We start from the raw sequence: 5,595 nt of genomic DNA, 5'->3' as shown, positions 1-5,595 counted from the left end.
AAACATAATTAATATTGTTAGTAGTAGAAAATATTACCAAATTATTATTATTTTGGAGAGAACAATTTACACGACAAAACACGAGCCCCATATCTTCAAATTTATCTGCAATTGTTATATGTTTCATGGAATCTCACTTTCCCTTGTCACCTAAAATTTTACTTACATGTTCTTGCACTTCGTGTGGCAACACTGCATTGTGGCAATCTTCAAGTTCACAGTTCCGTTCGAGCGAAGTCCATTCACCTCACCTCCCGTATACGCTTCCTCTCGCGCCACGACTTCGCTGCAGAAACATGTGCATCAGCCGAAATAGCTCAGCTGGGAGAGCGTTAGACTGAAGATCTAAAGGTCCCTGGTTCGATCCCGGGTTTCGGCAAATGTTTTTTTTTTCCTTTCTTATCTTTACGCTTGTTAATCATTCTTCGAGCATAAATATATTTGATTTGATTTATTTTACTTCGCTTTTGTGGCACTTTTAACTAATTTGCTAAGATGGCAATGAGAGTTGGCTTCGGTCTGAAAGCTCTATGTTAGGCTACAGACTCGTCTCCATTTATAAACATCCGTCTCGGTTTGGGAGGGCAATTCTCGTTCTCGTCTCAAGTCTAGAAAAATATAGAATTAACAACGTATGCAAAGGCTTATCATTATAAATACAAAAAAAAAACTCTCTTTATATATATATATATATATATATATATTGGTGGGCGCGGTGGCTCAGTCGGTAACGCGTCTAACTACCATGCTAAAGGTCCCGGTTCAAATCCGGGAACTTTTCTAACGGTGGAAGCGGCCCCGGCGCCCACCCAGCGTCGAATAACATGGGTACCTGGGGGAAACCCTGGGGGGTAAAGGCGGTCAGGGGCGTGATGCTGATCACATCACCCCACTCACGACCGGATCAAGAAAGTGTGGGGCGTTACCCCCACACCCCCTACAAGCCTTCATGGCGTGGTACTATGCACAGGGGAGCACTTTACCTTTATATATATATATTGACGGTACGAGCCCTCGAAAACTGAATATTATCCTGCTTATATATGCAAACCAAACCGCAGATTCAGAATTACCAGAAATGAACTGGCGTTGTAATTATTATACACAAAATACATGATTTATCTGAGGAAGTCGCATGTTCCAGGTTTGACTCTCGACCTGGACATGACTGTTTCCTTGTTAGTGACATTTCATTGAACTGGAAATTGTTACATTGGAGGATGTTTGCTCGAGAGTTTGGGGACAGCAAGGAGGATGCTTCTATTATTAATGTTGGCGTTGCTCACGATACGAGACATTTTCCGTCTCATAAAAGGAGATGGGACAAGTGAATGTTTTGGGACAGATGAAAAAGTTTGTCTCGTATCGTGGCAGGTTGGGCGATACTTAGATTGTGCTTGTTGGTGGTGGTGGTAGTGTGTGTGTGTGTGTGTGGGGGGGGGGGGGGTGTTCTCCTGCACCCCGACTTCGATTACTGCTTGTAGTCATTCATCTTCATTGTAGCGATTAGGCAAAAGTGGGTAGAAATGTGATGTTAGAGAAGATACATACTAAATTAACCATGCGTTCTCATCGTTGCGGTTAAACAAAATGACGGAAAAGCGACGTAAAAGTAGGCTAAATACAAAAATTTGCAATATATATATATTAACTGAAGAAAACTGTCATTTACTGCAGGAAATTAAAAAGCTCCCCGTACCTTTTTATACCGTATCACCTCTTACATTGCAGAAATTGGCGTGTCAACCAGAGTATTCTATACGTGTTACCTTTAAATTTGCGAAGAAAATATTATGACGAAAATAATTGTAATTCCAGAAAAGGCATTCCTATAACATTAAGTTCTTGCCAGTCAGAACCAACCTAAGTATTAGCAATGAACAAGGCTGTTCACGTGTTCAGCCATTGACTGTTACAAATTTTGCTTTGTCACCCTAGGTTTACCAGACGTCCGGTTTTCCCGGACATGTCCTACATTTTAGCCTTATGTCCGGCGTCCGGGAGGAATTTGAAAAATATCATAAATGTCCTACATTTTGAGCGTCACATAATATTAATAAGGACAATACGTGTTTCGGTTGAACAAAGAAGTTATGGAAGTTACAAGTCTATGGACAGAGCTCCCAAACTCAATAGTGAAATTTATTTTGATTCAGTCATTGCCAAAAAAGAAAAGAAAAGTTTTCCCGCTAGAGAACAAACTAGAAATCGGAAGCAATTAATGAACAAAGTTTTCGTGCCACTTTCTGATGAAGTCACTGTTCAATACCTGAGCGGAATGTCTTGCCTTCGGGTTAATACTGATGGGACCAGGATGTTTCCCATTTTCACTCAATATTTTGATTGTAAAGCAGGGGGGATATAGAGAACAAAGTTATTGAGGGTGTCTGCTAGTCAAGAAAGTCATGAAAGTCAAGATAAAGTAAAGAAATCAACAAGTAGGGCTTGAAGTAAATAAAAATTCCAGAAATTATTCTTGTGGTCAAGAATATTTGCTAATACATTTGCTATTTGATTTGGTTTATTTTACTTCACTTTTCTCACCTTTTGGCTAATCGCGAAGATTAGGATGAATTATGGCAAGATAAGATGGATGAAGGGACAATCACAAACATATAGGGTCAACCCCCCCCCCCCTCCAATCAAGCCTCACGTAAGAGTCCAAACCCCAGAGCCTCGCTAGTCTGTCAGATGCAGTTTACTTAATTACTAATTTCCAACTTTACCTAAGTAGGGGTTGAATTAATAAACGTTAAGAAAAACGAAAAAAAGGTTAAGAAAAGTCCTGAAAAAGTCAAGAATTTTGGATGTGTTATCTTGGGTAGAAACCCTGTTGTTGAACTGAAAACTGCCCAAGATGAAACCTTTGGAAGCATTTCAAATTACGGTAATTGCTGAATATTTGCTTGCCATTACAGGTCATAATTCAAATGTTGAGAGAGTTCTTTCCTTCCATCAGCACAACGGACTCATGAAATAAATATTTTATTCATAAATTCTGTAAAATGTTTGGGACTGGTCCCTATAATTTCAAAGAGTTTGACTGTCAATTCTAACATAATTATATTTTGACTGAACCTGAAATTTTGAGAAAAATTAGCTTCTCTGAGAAGTACCAGCTAGAACATGTAGTGAGATGCATTGTTTAGTATGATTACAAGTTTTGAAATTATGCATTTAAAATTTAATTAACTAAGAATTCATTTTTTTAAACTGAAATGAAAGTGTCATTTTTAAATTACTTTCTAACGTGTTCTACAGAAATAAGTATTATTTATTGCGAATGTTTTGTGTCCTACATTTTGACTTAAAGTCCTACATTTTGGGACAGCATGTCCTACATTTCCCTTGTAGCGATCTGGTAATCCTATGTCACCCTAATGGGAAAACCCTCTACCGAGTGGCTGAATTACAGTAAATACTGCTAGGGCATAATTCATCTCCAAGAAATGGAGCACAGATTTTTTCACTGGAAGTTACAAGATACTTGTTTTATGTACACAGTAACAAGTGATTTTGCTGTCGCTTCCGCGTGCTAGGTTGACGGGACGAGCACAAGCCCTGCCTGCACGCATTTCTAAGTGATGACGTCAGAGGACCTCGTGTTTGTGGAGAGGAATATAGTATGAAAATCGCGCCCATACAAAAATCTGTGTAAAGTGCGACCAGTTTAAGTATTCATTCCTAGCGACTACCTGCTCCCCATGAGTCACATTCCACCGCGGAAAACAAGACTTTTTTTAAAAAATCTGTAGCAAGCGATTTTCTCAGATATACACGATCCATGCAGGCTTTGGAAGCTCAAAGAGTGAAACAAACATCTATCCAGTGGCCTTTGCATTCTTACCAAACAAAGGAAAAGAGACATACATACGTATTTTTCGTAATGTACTTGAACATATTAAAGAATGGAATCGTAAAAATATGACCGCTGATTTTGAACCAGCAGCGATTTCTGCACTAAAAGTTGCGTTCCCGTCAGTTGAAGCGCATGGATGCCATTTAAAATGTCTTTGGAGAAAAGTGCAAGAATTGGGACTTACTTGCGGATACAGGGAAAATGAAGAAGTAAGATTGCACATCCGCATGTGTGCTGCGCTGGCGTTCCTTCGGCCTGAAGATGTCTTCGATGGCTGGCTCGAGATACATTCCCAAGCACCAACGGTCGCCAAGCTTTCTATGTTTCTCGACTATTTTGTGGAGAGTTGTTAGAAAATTGCGAAGTCCCGGTCAGTCTTTGGAGTTCCTACATACGGCGCCATCGAACCACCAGCGCTGTAGAAGACTGGCACAAAAAAATAATAATATGCTTGGAAAACCGAATCCTAAAAAAAATTAAAGACGTGATCGAATGTATGAAGACAGAAGCAGAAAATTCAGTGTGTGCGTTAATAAGGACAGAGTTAAGTATGGAAGGCAAACGAAGGAAAGCGTGGATAAAGTGTGATGGGAGTCAGTTTTATTTGAAAAATATGATTAATTGACAGGTAGGGACCGTACTGGACACTATTTTCGATGGGCGCAATTTCCACTGGGCGCGTTTTACAGGACACCGTGTAGAGGACGTTTTCAAATCCGTGACGTAGGAGGTGAATTTCAGCGGTGTTTGAAGGCGTGTTTCTCGAGAACCAAAACAAATATCGCCGAGATATTTTGCACATCTCATGTTTGTGTTATTATCTGTAAAATGAATTGATTTAAAACGTTTTTGATGTCAAATTGGAAATGTCCATTCTGTATAACCAATGACAATAATAAATTAAATGAAACTGAAAGAGAAACATGCCATTTTTTGTACAACTTTTCTATTCGTACACTTAATAATATAAAAGAAAAAAGTATATTCAGAGCAAATTGACTGACAGTTCTAATAATTTGATGCGTATCCTTTGGCTTTAATTACTGCTCGACACCTGTTCTTCATAGAATTAACCAGTTTCCGACATGTTTCAGAGATTATTTTATTGCACAACAGTTTTCAACTCTTGTTTGGACTTGACGCCTGCTTTATGGACTCGCCTCTTCAAAACTGCCCATAAATGCTCAATGGGATTTAAGTCTGGGCTTTGAGCTGGTGTTTGTAGTAGTTTGGGTACATTCCATATTAGCCAATTCATGTTAACTCGCGCCTTTTGCTTACTATCATTGTCTTGTTGGAATCTCTAGATAGGCGGCATGTCCATTTTTTGGGCACTCTGCTTTACATTGTTCTTCAATATGTCCAAACAGACATATGCATCCATGATATCATCAATAAACTGGATGGTACCAACACCTTTGGACGACATACAGCCCCAAATCATTAATGACCAACCACCGTGTTTAACTGTGTTACCCTGCCCCCGTGTCAGGGCAACAGTGTTTTTTCCTTATTGAAATATATAGTGGGAGGAATGGGATCCGTGAGCAGGGCAATTAGAGATGTAGGGAATGGAACTCCATGGCGACGCAAACCATTATATAATTTGTCTCGATCTCTGTCAAAATTGGGACATTGTGAAAAAATATGCGTGGCATCTTGATTAATTTCTCCACATATGCAGACGTAATTGCACACATAGCATGATGAAATCACGATAAGACAAAGACCGAGTC

The 5,595-nt window shown here is 39.4% G+C and overlaps 1 non-coding gene across 1 annotated transcript; it reads left to right on the top strand.

The window, feature by feature from the left end:
- The first annotated feature begins 306 nt into the window (after positions 1–306).
- On the top strand, positions 307–379 carry TRNAF-GAA (transfer RNA phenylalanine (anticodon GAA)). The gene has a single exon. It is a non-coding gene; the product is annotated as a tRNA-Phe (tRNA).
- The last annotated feature ends 5,216 nt before the right edge of the window (positions 380–5,595 follow it).

This window comes from Lepisma saccharinum, chromosome 10, assembly GCF_977018435.1.
Source record: "Lepisma saccharinum chromosome 10, izLepSacc3.1, whole genome shotgun sequence".
NCBI classification, from domain to species: Eukaryota; Metazoa; Arthropoda; class Insecta; order Zygentoma; family Lepismatidae; genus Lepisma; species Lepisma saccharinum.
This window is presented reverse-complemented; position numbering and strand designations above follow the sequence as displayed.